The sequence below is a fragment of the Rissa tridactyla genome, chromosome 1, assembly GCF_028500815.1.
Source record: "Rissa tridactyla isolate bRisTri1 chromosome 1, bRisTri1.patW.cur.20221130, whole genome shotgun sequence".
Classification (NCBI taxonomy): Eukaryota; Metazoa; Chordata; class Aves; order Charadriiformes; family Laridae; genus Rissa; species Rissa tridactyla.
Window position 1 is genome coordinate 74,705,000 of NC_071466.1, and position 14,198 is coordinate 74,719,197.

Consider the following 14,198-nt stretch of genomic DNA (forward strand, 5'->3'; position numbering starts at 1 on the left):
TTATTGGGTACATTCCTTGAAGTAGGAAAAGTGCCATTTAATTATTTTAACATCAGTAATATTTGACTCTTCTCGTCTAAATGCAAGTGCATTTAACATAAGTAAAAAAGAAGCAGGCTACCCTCTGAAACAAAACAGAGGTTCTCTGGTACCTATCTGTTAGGGGAGTAAATTGTCAAAGTTTAACTGAGTCAATGCCAGGAACACAGTACAATGAATGAAAGTCAGTTGGAAAGGTTCCTCATCTGTCAACATTAAATGACAAACAAGGTAAAGATTTTCAAAATAATGTTTGCTGACCATCGGCTGTACAGAAAAGCAAACAGCAAAACCCAAGATGCTGATGCAAAACTAAGAAGCCTTAAAGACACTGCTTATGGCATTGTCATTGTTTAAGACCTGACAATGTCTACTTTCAGGCAAGCATTAGCTTTAAAGAAACAGATGCCTATTCTAAGGCAATGCTTTCTCCTCAAGTTAAATCTAAATTCTTGCTGCTTTCTGAACTGATGTGAAATGGCTCTGTAAAAATGCATTTAGAAATTAAAGCCTCCTCTAGCTCTTTGTCCAAGTAACTTTTAGTATGCTGGTCAAAGAGGACAGTGGTGTAATCTCTAATGCCTCGTTGGTTGGGAAACCCACATTCTGTCTGACTGATGGAAGTACCAGCTCACATTCTGGAGCGCACTGAATCAATCACTCCCTACCTAGCCTTGTGCCCTGTATCACCCAGACCATCTGCAAGAGCTAATTACGGCAGCCTTCCATTCAAATGGAAGCATGTTTGAACAACAGGCTGACAGCAACCTTAGTAAAACAGGGTTTTCCTGAGGCTGTTTCATATAGGAGAAGTCATGAACATGACGGTCAACAGTGAAGGAACACATGAAGTGTCGGTGCTGGATTCAAAAAAAATCAGATCTTGGACTGTTAAAGAATATGCATTGAGGTGGCAGCTCCACAATCACGGCCAAGACAAGTTTGTGCCCAGGCCTGACACAGATACAACTCTGTTAGTCAGGTTTACTATGCCGCCTAACATAGTATCTACAGCAGCTTCGTGAAGAGAGGCAGTATCTGAACTGGCACGAATCTCACCGAGCTGAAGTTAACTCATCTAAGTATTGTAGTGAAATTTGTATCTATAAATTGAATTTATTGTGGATCAGAGCTTTGAATGAGGTAGTTGCAGCATTTCTGATCTGTTACAAGACACATTAAAACTGGATTTACTGTACTGGGGTCTAAAAATCTCATGCTACTTTTCAACAATCCAGATACAAGAAATAATTTTCCCTTTTATCTCCTTCTCATCCTATCTTCCCCACCTATCCTTTCTGCCACTCCTGTGGGACAGAATATGATTAGCAAGGATTCCCTAGCACAGATGAAAGAATTCACTTTTTCTAAAACTTCACTCATTCATGCATCAGCAGAGTACTGTCTGCTGGCAAAGAGTCCAGCATGTTGAAACATGGGGTGGGTGGTGAAGGAGACTGCCATCAAAGATCCCTTATTCTGAATCTAGTTTGAACAAAGGACATCTTGACTGCTGGATCCAAACAAGGCAGAAAAAAAAATAATGGTAAGAGAGTCAAAGGACACTACTTGATCTGGAAAGGGAAACCACACTGATGAACAGACTAATGTGTTAGAAAAGGGGATTATGAAAAATAGGAAACTGACCTAAACCAGATGCTTTTCTGTCACAGGAATTCCTTTACAAAATATCTTGGCATGTAACTTACTTTCTAGAAGGCAGGACCCTACAACAGCAGCCCCAGAACAAATATTTATTCTTAGAACAGAGTTACTCAAACAGATTTCTGGGGTCTTCACTGTCATGATTAGCACGGCTTACAGTTTAGGCTTTCACGGACACACAGAGAAGCTGAAGGCATCAAACGCAGTTTGTGCCTGTGAAATATGTCCAAGAAACCCAAGATGGCTGCTACAGGCTCTTTGGGACTGGGCAGGCTCCAGTACAGCCACATCTACATCTGCCTAGTGACTATTTACAAGAGGTAGATTCAACCAGGACTGCAGCAACCCCTGTTATAATTAGCAAGACAATACACAAGACCCATGGCTTTAAACCATATATCTGAAGAACCCTGTATGGCATGGGGTAGCACTCATCAAGAGGGAGTGGGATAAATAATGTTTATGCAGTAATTTGAGACTACACACATTTCTCCAAGGTGACAAAAGAGCAGATTTTCTGAAAAGGATGTTCCTATCATCTGAATTTGAGACTACACACATTTCTCCAAGGTGACAAAAGAGCAGATTTTCTGAAAAGGATGTTCCTATCATCTGAAAAAGAGGAAATAAAACAGTGAAGGAACAAGAAGCCAGAAACCAATTTCAGATGCATAAAAAGGGGCTAAAACCCAACTTTGTTGCATATCCTGATGAGATCTTCTTTGTGCATTTCATTTAATCTTGAAAGTCTGGAATCACAAAAATGAGCCAATAAGAGGCCCCCAGTTCCAAAACACAGAACCTAAAGACATACCATGGAGAATTTAACTATCTATTTGTCAGCAATCAAAAACAAAGCCAAAAAACTTACAGATACAAATCATTTAATTGCAACTTGTCACTTACATGGATTTTGTACACCTATTACTTTCCCTATATTCTATGATGTACAGGTGTTCAGTTTCTGTGACAGCACAGCCACCTGGCACACAGTATTTGAGGTCTAGGAAGATCCTTGACTGAAGGAACGCTTTTCTTATTTAATCTATGACGACTTATTGACCTTACTGAATGACGGGTGCCCTGGCAGATGGCATTTTTAAGAATTTATGTTTCCTTTACAAAAGAATTTAAGTTTCCACCCAAGCAATCTTTGATCCAATTTTTTCTTTAAGATTCTTTTTGACAGATGATCTAATGAAAAAGGGGGTGTGATTCACCTGTACAAAAGTAGTACCATGACCCTCCTCACCTTTCAGTGCTGGAACTGGAGCTTCTTAATTAAAAATAACCATCTCAAGATACAACTAAAGACAGCTTTTGCATCTTTGCTGAAGAATCCCTCTGAACTTCCCAAGAATGAACGCTTTTCTCAAATTTGATATATTTTCAAAATAACTTTGAGTACCATGATGAAACAGACAGTCATCATCTATACAGTAAAGGGTGCCCTCAGAACTACCCTAGCTAGCTTACTACTTGAAGAAAAGGAACTGCCAACTAATAAGAACACTGGCCTTTTATAACTTGAGATTGATTCATCAAATGACTTGGAGGGAACTGTAGAATATGCTCCAAATCCTTAAATTCAATCTTATCTGTCACTTGCAGAAAAAAAATGCAATATGCATGCTTGAGACTTTCAATTGCTTTTGTTGCCTGCATGTGGCGTCCAACACAGAAAACATCAAAAGACATAAGATTCCAGAAGTTTTCTTCACGCAACTAATAGCACATCAAATTACCAATGACCCTAAAGTAAAATAAACCAGCCACTACTCAAACCTCATTACATAAATCCTAATGAAGCTGCAAAAAAACCCCCAGACAACAGTAATAAGGCATCTATATGATTTTTTTTTTCCACTGCCTGGTAAACCAAACCATTCAACTAATAACAACAAATGCAAAATCACATAGATCAAAGACCAAAAGAATTGGATTCTATCCTGTAAAATGCCAACCTAAAGCGATTAAGGCACTCACAACTGATAAGCAAACACACACTTACTCCCAGTATTACAGCTAGAATGACAGATATTACTCATGAAGGGCTACTGGAAAGGTGTTCATCTGCACAAAATACTTCTGAGATGTTCAAAACTTGAGCCCAGTTCTCCAATTACTCAATATTCTTCAAAAGTATTCCAGAAGTAGCAGAAAAGAGACATAAAGACAACATGAGGAAAGGAGAAAGTGCCTTGCTATTAGATAGTGGGAAAAGTTCAAAGTTAATCAAGCTAATCAATATGGATACTAGAAGAAATGAAGTCCTCTCATAGCCCAAAAAGAATACATTAAAAAGGACCTCCAATTAAAAGCAAGCATATAAGCCCCCCCCAAGACTACAAACTGAAGACTGACAAATTCAAATTACAGTAGGAACACAAGCATGCAGGATAGCTAAGACAATTAACACTTGAACAAATTATTTGGGGTGGGGATCTGAATTTGCTAATACCTTCAAATTAAAGCTGGTGCCATTCTGGAATTTACACTTCAGTAAAAACACAACTTACTGAGTTTAATAAAGGTAGAATTTCGTGCATCTCAATATACAGAGATCAACTATAGATTTATATAAAAGTTTCATCCTATAATATCTGTATACTTGCTCTGCCTTGATGTCAATGTCACAAATCACATAGTAACAGAAAAAGGTCTAGTGTTTGCTCCGATTCCCTCCTCCGACCCCAAAACTAAAGGCCTGTGTGTTATTCTCATTTTCTACAAATGCCCCCACAACTCTGGACACTGTATTTTCCCTTCAACACTTGTTTTGGGTTTGAGAGCATAGATGTACTTAATTCACCTCTGTAAGAGGGAAACACCTGAAATTATCCTTAGCTTCTGCATTTTTCACTTAGACCACAGCTGATATTTATTCCACTACATACATTCCTTATTTTTTTGCAGCAGAACCATGCGTTTCTAATCTCAGTTATGCCTGCTACTTCAGGCTCCCTCCAAAATGATATACAGATATGAATGGAAAGCCCCACCTACATCAGGAGATGAAATCCAATCATCTATTTAAATTTCTTTTAGTAGCTCTCCTTTTACTGGTTAGGTATCACATTAAATTATACAGGTAAACAGGTAAGTTTTACAGCCTCACTTCAGCTTTAATATTTAAACTTTCATTCCATCTGTCCTTTTGCTTATGCTGTTATTTTACTTTCTTTTGCCACGCATCTTCCACACAGCCTTACATGTAAAGTACCTTTCTGTTCACCAAGTTCTCCAGTGTCACCAGCATGTTTGTTTATACATAGTTCATATTAAGACCAAGCAATCATGCAATTCCATAGCATAATATTCAGTTTTTCTGATGTTACATTAGTATCCATTACTCAAGTTGTGGGGGATTAGAGGGGAATTCTTGTTCATCAATTTATGAAGCGCAAACCATTACAAAGACTCTATGCATACATACGGTGGCAAGCAGTTAAACATTCAGAGAAAAAGCAGCCAGCAGAAATAATGGCAATAAAGAAGTAACAGCTTCAGTTTGAAGAAGAGCCATCATACACAAAACTGGTACTGAAACTAGAGAGCAAGAAGCAGGTGGGTGGTCCCAGTGGTGCTGTGGGTGCAAAAATGAATATACACTACCTGCCAGATGCCTGCTAGAGTAAAGGACCAATCTATATAATTCTCTCAGGAACATCTGGATTGTGATAATGTTACATTATGGCTTTTTAAGAGATTTACGGTTTTTAATTAGCACACATTATATTTACAGTTTCAGCTTAGAATCCATCATTTTAGCTCGTCTGTAGCTTCCTACAAAATAGAACTTAAAAAACAAAAAAACCCCACCCAACAACTCTTCTGCGAGGTTGAGATTTCAAAACTTTATGTATGTTCTTATGTTAAGTATCTTCAAAAGAAAAAAATCTAGACATAAAGACACAGGGTATAAAACTTGTATCAACAGTTACTGAGTTCTTCCCCACATTTTAAGCGGTTAAAGAAAGTACACACATAGCTTAGAAGTATACAATTGTATAAATGCATTAACAGACCTATTTAATATGGTAGAAAAATTAACTTAAGCAAAAATTGGTTTTCTGAATACAGCAATGCAAAAAGTTTGAAAAATCCCCTATGTACCAAGTTGCAGAACTACAGACCTTAAGAGATACTACAAAGTGGTGCGGTTATTCCGTACTACCAGGTATGTCCGCTGGACTACACCAGAATAAAGTTAGAAAATGGCAATTAAAATAACTACAAGCTAAGGTTCCAACCTTGCTGTACTGCATGTATTTTTAAGCTGGCTGGACATTTAAGAGCCTAGACAAAAACACATACCATGTGCCATGGGCTCATGTTAACACTGCTACTGAAAGTCACATTTCTGTATTTCCTAACATTCGAATTTGCAAGTTTGACTTATAGTGATGTCTGCTTAACTTTTCTAGTAGTTCTGAACTTACTTTGCAAGTCATACTTAAAAAGCTGTATAAGCCTTGGTATAAATACGCTCAGCAGCAAGAAAAAAAAACTTTGAGAAACAGCACTGATTCTTATCCAGTCTATGGATAAATATATGGATGGTAGCAGTGTGATGCTGAGCTTGTAAAACAAATTAAAAGGGTATTCAATGTTGTATCGTCAGTATTTATTTTCCACAAGAAAAACCAAGTAACTCAGTTTTCTAGAGAACTATGCCTAAGTAACAGACACTGCAGTAAAAAAAAAAAAAAAATAGGAAAAAAGAATGTGTGTGTTTCTTCCTGAATTTATTTTCAACTTTTTTTTTTTAAATCAGGGAACAAAAGTATAAATATTTGTTATTATGATTATTAGCATATACACAATTAAGTGAAAACATAAACATACCATATCTTTCCAGAGATGCAGAAACTTGTTCTTTCAAATTCTAAAGTGGGCTTCTACAGTTCTTGTACCTATAATGCAAAACATTACATTTCAGTTTTTGCACTATGCTCCATACCAATCTGAAACTCAATGCAACTTCAAAGCAATACATTCAAGAATGGCCATTCACAAGTTTACAACTGAAGGAAACATATACTTTGAATTATAGAATAGAATCATAGAATATGTCAAATTGGAAGGATCATGAAGTCTAACTCCCCCCTCCTCAAAGGAGTACCTAAAACTAAATCGTATGACTTCCGAAACTAAATCATACTTCTCATAAAAACCAAAACAGAAAATACTTAGTATGTTAGGGAACCTACAAAAGTAGAAAGTCCATACACACAACGTTCCCTATTCTTTGCTCTATAGTGATGCAATTGAGTTTTACAATTCCATTCATCCAGTTAATTACAAATATCCATTTCCTTCTTCTGGAAGATTCTGACAAGATTTTTCTCCTCCACACCCCGCCCCCCCCCCCCCCCCCCAAAAAAAAATAATTTAAAAAATTGGTACTTGTAATAAAAAAATAAAAAAAACGCCAAACCACAAACACCAAGTCACAGATAGAACCCCATCTCGTCCTGGCTGCTGGAGTTTGATAAGCTTTTCTATAAATGGTTCATTTTCAGGGAAGCCATAATTAAACAAGGGACACATGACTAAAACATACTCCAAACATTTTCAACAAACACCTAAAAGCACAACCAATGTAGTTAGGTATATAACTAAAGAAATCTAGTAATTACTTTCCAAAAAGTTACTCACTTGGCACAGAGTATCACATTTTCAGTACTGTGAAGATTTAATACTTAGTTTCTTGGTTCTAAAACTCTACGAACAACAAACAAATCCAATGCAGCTGATTTAGGCTGATCTCCAATATAGATCATAGTTTCCACCAAGGAAACCCTGATCTGATTACCTTAAGAGTACATTCAGGTTTGTCTTAAAAGATGTCAAACCATAGAGAACCTGTCCCCATTCTTTATCAGATACGTGAAATGGGGTGATCCTGGACTGACAAAGTCATGCCAGTAAAGCTCTACAGCACTAACAGTTTGTGTACAATTCTTTGTATTTAAAGAAAAAAAAAAGTTAAATAGGGCATCCTACCTGTTTCATGAAACAAGACTGCTATTTCAACACACAATTACGATAATTATGTGGATTTATGTACAATTAGGATTAATGAGTTAATGTTATGCAACTGTGTCAATAAAACTTTACCACCATTCAGAAGAAAAAAAAAGAATAATTGTATCTGAACAATATAAGACAGTAAGTGATGATCTTCCTGTTTGGAGGTGGCGCTTCTGCTCCGTACCAATAGCAGAAATCCAGAATATCTCTCTTATATTCTATTAGAGAATAATTCTTCATTCACCGTGATGCCATTAGGCAAACTCAGTTAAAAGTATTCTGACAAATCTGACCAATATTTTCACACCTTGTATCACAGGGCTTCCAGCTTAACTGCCAATGTATGTATTTGTTCATCTAAACACAGTGCAGCGTCACCTATATAAAATTCACTCACTCTCCTCTAAGGTACAAAAGAGCCAACAGAGTATGAGCAGAGTACGAAGTACAGCATGAAAAAGTATCAAACATATATCTATCAGGGATCTTATGATTATTGCCCATCAAAAAGAAAAAAGAAAACAAAGGTTCCAAATACAACTGAAGCTATGTAGTTTAAGACAGTACAATTTACAGAAGAAATAAGACCACAGTGGAGGAGATGGGGACAGGGGATTTGCTTAGTAACATGTCACTAGCAGCAGAAGAGCAAGTAATTCCAATAGCACAAAACCGAAGCTCCTGGACTTCTAGTTCTTCCATCTCCCCCCATCAGCTACCAAGGCAGAGTAGGAGTTCAGCAGTCTAGTAAAAGAAAAAATTGCTCAAAGGCTACATGGATGACAACAAAATGAAATATGGAATCTGTAATGCTTGTCTAAAAGGAATGAAAATAATTCCATGAAGTCAGATGTGCTTCAACATCCACCTTTAGTATACTTATTAATTAGCATTAAGCCACATCTGCCTAAAAAAATGCGAGTGACAAACGTGACTAAAAGCATTGCTAACACTATTGCTTCCACTCAACATAAAGAAATCTTGATCTGTCACATGACCAGAACCAAAAGAGCTGCTTTTTTACAACTGCCATACATTTTCAATACGAAAAACAGACTTCAAGGCACACTGAATGATATTAACGAAGATGGTAAGATACTGAATTAATTAAACTGTAGTGTATGGAATCACAAAATATTTAAGAAATTAATTATAAATTATGAAAAATAGTTTGCAACTCTCATGTCTGGCCTGACGAAAGACATTGTGAAGTCACCTCTATCAGGTGCTTAAATGACGTTTTCCACTTTTTTTGGGGCAATAACTATCACGAGACAGAAGCAGAATAAAAAATTCTGTCAGTGCTACCCTAATGAAAATGGTAGGTGTTTTACCTAGTATTATAGATTATCTCACACAATTTCAAATATGTAAGTTCAAATAAAAATAGTTTTCTTCCACGACTGACATCCTTAATATAACATTAATCAAAAAAACCCCAAGTATTCACAAACATCCTTCTTTCAATGAGACATCCAGGTCATAAGAACCATGCAAACAGAGTATTTATCACCACCTTAAAACTTAAAGAGCTCAACCTTTGCAACCAAGAAATACCAGTACTTCACAAAAGTGACATGCTCTCTTAAGAGCTCCTGTGTTCTTGAACTCTCATGAGACTTGCAGGTTGTGTGGACTATAAGTATGTATTCCTCTGGTGCACAATAGGCGAGTTTTGCTACAACAGCTGAAATATATCTAAGTGCTGCTACTGCAGCCAGTTGTACGCTAGTATACCTTGGACTTTCTAAAAATAAAATAGGGTGTATATACACATATTAAACCACAATATTAATTACTAAGACTTTGGACATGAGATGTCACTATGAAATAAAAAATAACCATTATCTGAATAAGGCTATAGAAATAAGAAAGATGAAAACATTGCATTGGAAATAGAAATTCTGAAGAAGTGATAGACCTCTTCAGCATTACCTAGCTTTGTAGAAGTTTTTGATACCTTTTAAGAAAACCAAAAATACCATACTGTAAAATGAAAATATTTTAAATGTTAAAGGAGTCAGCTGAAACACATGACTAACCACAATGCCAAAGAAAAACTTGATTACAACTACTGTAGCATTTCCTGAAGTATTTTGACCTGCAGCCCATTTTAGAAGTTCAGCTCCTTTAAGAGCAACTTCACCACCCTCTAACATCCCAAGCCTGCTGAACTGCAGCTGCTCCAACCTGGGTCCCACAGAGCATACCAGAGCAGGAGTACACAAGTAGTGCCAGAGCCTGGCTGCCTGGACAAGTCTGGCATCTCTCAGCACCACACAAGCTTGGCAACACATTACAGATAGCTCTTGTGCCTCCCCTGCACACAGCTCCCAAAGGCAAGGGAAAAGGGATGTTTATTTGTCATTCTAACCTCCTCATTTCACCAATTCCTTTGGTGTAACCATTATCAAGGAAGTATCAACAAGTCCAAAAAGGGGTTCATCAAAGTAAGGAAGAGTGTGGTCTCCTCTATGAAGCAGAGACGAAGAACTAGCTTCACCCCTAGAACTCTAGCTTGGTCAAGACAGCAGAAGTCCTGACACAGTCCTCACAGAACACTAGAATGAAAAGTAAACGATGCGGACTAATTGTTAACAGAAAATTATGCAACAACCACCAAACCCAAATGCAGGTTCTGTAATTTTCTGCTTGTGATCCCACTGGTTGATGCAAAGCCCACCAAGGCCAAATTTCCATCGGGTTTCAAACTGGGATACTGTACCTTTACAGTTTTTGAGACACTTAAATTTTGAGTTATTTAGTTACTTAGGCCACCGCTTTGAAATTATGGCATAGAAGGATTAAACATGAAAAAAAGCAGCACTCTCCATATCAAGCAGAGAACTGGTACATTAGTTTAAGTTTGTGCCAAAACATTGCTGCCATAATTCAACTCTGGTACAGTCCCACTGTTGACACACTACACAAGACAAGCACGATTCTCAAAGGTAAAGTGTGTGAATATAGAGCATGTTTTTGAAGCTACGTGGACGGATGCAAACAGTAACACTTTTTGATGAAAAGCCTTGAACAGCTACATACTGTGAATATCCTATTCAAGGCTTTTACCAAAAAAAAAAAAACAAAACAAAACAAGCCAAAAAAAGGAGTCCAAACGTCTGCTTCACTAGCTAGAAGTTTCTCTTAAAACACATATACCTCTGCTCTATGGAAATGCAAGTTGCTTCAGAAGAAGCAGGTGAGCCCTCTTACCTAAGACAGTGAAGCGAGTGTCCAGAGGGAAGCCACCCATTTAGTTCCACTCAGCGGAACAACTGCAGCTTCTCCTAATTCTTCACCACCCTGTAAAACATGGGCAAAGAACCATGCAGTATGGTAACGGGAAGAGTATCGGTAAAGACTGACTTCCGCCCCCTTCCTCCATTCAGCAGTTTGCATAATACAGGGAAGCAGGCTCAACCTATTAAAAGTAAGAAGTAGTTAATGCTTCCTTTAAGAGATTCATTCGTAAGAGTATTTGTGAGACAGAACACTACAGTAATATTTAATTTATAATGTAATTTTGCAACCAGTAGGTTATTTTGTCGTCAAAAAGTTCTGTCACTCCTAGCCACAAGAAGGTGGAACTATTCAAAAATAGCAATTTAAACTGCTACTTGTTCATGTGTTACATTGCTAAGCATGAATCCTGGATCTCAATGTTATTTATCTTTTTTTATATTTCTCATATGAGGTTATTTTCCTGAAGAAATGTCTCACCAACTGGTATAGCTACTGAAGTGTTTCTTCATTACAAAGTATTACCTTTACACTGTATTTGCTGATTTTCTGCTAACGAACCAGATACATTACACACATTACTATTCATATGAATTAGCTTTTTTCCAAACTTTCATTCATGGACAATACAGCCTTACGAGGCTGTCAGGCACTGCCTGTAAATACAGGAAATCAACGCAATAAATGTTAAGGTCAAAGCATTTAAGGTGACTAAAGTAACTTCAAGCATGCAATTTGCTCATTGCTGTTGTCTCTGGGAACCAACTAGTTAGCAAAGCTTACAGCACTCTCCTGGGGAGGAGAGGGGACATTATTTTTTAAAAAAGTAAATCTCATGTTCTAAATTATTTGTTACAGACCCCTCTTCTTCCACGTCCAAATCAGAATTTGATCAATGACAGAAAATCTTTCAACACTGCTTCTCTATAAAACTCATAACTACCTTAAATATGCTGGATACTTCAGAAAAAGTGTAAAACATACCTCCTTTGTTTAAAAATCAGTATCAATTCATTAACTAAAGTAAAGCAAAGACCTGGCTTACAGTATCAGAAATTAAGATTGACACTGGAAATGAGATACATGCCTACATACTTTAGGAATTCTCTCCTCTTGTCCCTTAATTGTATATTCTATTTTTAAGAATTAGTGGCTTTTACCTTCAGGTATATGAATAACTGGTGTGGGGAGGAAGAAAGATATTTCCTGCGTTTTTTTTTTAAAAAAAAAAAAAAAAAAAAGATGAATTCTCTATGGGCATTCACTAAGTAAACTGAAACCAAAAGTTGCAGAGGCAAAAAAAAAAAAAAAATCTTTCCTATGGGAAAAACTAAGATGATGCGTATTTACAAAAATGTAAACACTAAATTTGTTCCGTGATAAGCGGCATATCATGTACTATACTAATTATTGTTTATACAAAACTTTATATGCTTAAACATGTTCACAATTAAACATACTTATGACTATTAAAACTTGACTTAAAGATATTTTCCCCTTTAGTTATGGATTTGGTCAAGTGGAACCTGTGAATTCATGGAGAACTAGTGAAGAACACATCAACAAAGAACACCTTCATAATGAAATACACATGATTTTCCACTGGGGTACATGTCATATTTCCAAAGCGGCTTTTCTCCTACAAAAAGTGAAGTTAAATGAAAAGAAAGATAATCTGTTTATTTTCTCAAGTCCACGAGAACACGAACAAACTCAAGGTGCTCTAACAAAGACTAACAAGCTGAGAACATCACTAGATGTATTTAAAAAATACACAGTTTTAAAGTCCATTCAGAAAAGAATCAACTTTTGCATATGGCTTTAAGCAGCAGCAGTAATTAAAAAAAAGACTAAAAGTTTTGTTTGCTATTTAAAATAGGATAAAACCCACACAATGCTAGAGTTTTGAAGAGGACTGGACTAAAAGATCTAGGCTCTGAAAAAGTTAAACATCTCTGCTTTTTCAAGCCTCCCTTCCTTCAAACAATTTTTTTTTTTTTTTTTTTTTTTTTTTTTTTTTTTTTTTTACACAGTCACACAATCATAACCCTAAAACCCCGCAAAGAAATCAAACCATTTATTTTGCCATCTAACTTGGTGCTTTTATTTCTAAGTTCTTGGGAGATACTCAGGATACTCCAGTGAGGCAAAATAGCAAACAACTCTGGTAAATGGAAAAAGAACTTGTTAATCCCAGTATGAAAGATGCCACATTAAATAGCAAGCATTTAGAGTGGAGTGGAAGGTATTCATAAAAGAGAGATGAAATATCTGTAATATTGGATGGAAATAATTTCAATTAAAGGTATTTTTCACCCCTATAAACCTAAGTAGTGGTCTAGCTCTTCTTCCAAGGTTGTCTGTATTGAATTGACAGAACATTACTGTTACAAAGACTAGTCATAAGCACTGCAAACTGTATCCGTTTTAAAAGACAAATGTATGTGAGGAAAACTATGAAATACCCACAGCAATCTGGTAATGCACATATTTTCAATTCAACACACTCACTGAACACTGAGTTTCACAGTATTTTCAAATTTTAAAAAAAGTACCTTTAACTGTTTACAAAATAAAAGGGCACAAAGCATTTAGTGCCATCACACAAACCAATCAGCTTGTTAAAACTGTAAAGCCCATTTTCCAGCAGTTTGCATTCTTATCAAGAGGTATCTCTCACCATCTCCGTTATTCTCCCACCCAGTCATAGATGTCTAACAATGGAGTTAAACTTACTTCTCCCTTAGCACGGAATCTCTCTCTAACTGGATGCTATTTGCATGAATTAGGAACTTAATCTTATCTTTTAGACCTCTCCCTTTCAAATCAGTCAAAAAAAAAATAAAACTGACAATACAAACACATAGGTTTTACTTCCTTAGGAAATCAAAGCTAAAATCAGGTGCAATTTCACACTGAGCAACTTTTCAGTAGACATGCAAGAGACACAGTAAAACTAATCTGACAAGTTGATTCTCACAGAGCCTCAGGTTTGCACAGCCTCCTACCGAGGTAGGGAAGTTTCCGTACAGACACAGAAGGACCAACTCTGAAGTGATGCGCAAGACAGTCTTTGTCTCAGAATTAGAACATCAGTTACACAGAAAGAAAAATAAACACGTATTTCCATTAACCAGACAAAAAAAGCATAACTACAAGCCCATAGATTACAGGTTCTTGCCACTTAAAGGAGAGTTGTGGAACATGTTTTGTTT

At 36.6% G+C, this 14,198-nt stretch overlaps 1 protein-coding gene across 5 annotated transcripts in view; it reads right to left on the reverse strand.

Annotated features, from left to right (window-relative positions):
* UBE3A (ubiquitin protein ligase E3A) overlaps positions 1 to 14,198 on the reverse strand; it is a 57,516-nt gene that overhangs the window by 42,177 nt on the left and 1,141 nt on the right. For 3 of the 5 annotated variants that reach the window (XM_054188189.1, XM_054188194.1, XM_054188190.1), the window contains exon 2: positions 6,553 to 6,620. The gene's annotated coding sequence lies outside the window, so the exon portion shown is untranslated. Of the gene's footprint in view, positions 1 to 6,552; positions 6,621 to 10,956; positions 11,047 to 14,198 lie in introns of all 5 variants that reach the window. The other 2 variants (XM_054188191.1, XM_054188193.1) reach the window with 1 other exon arrangement.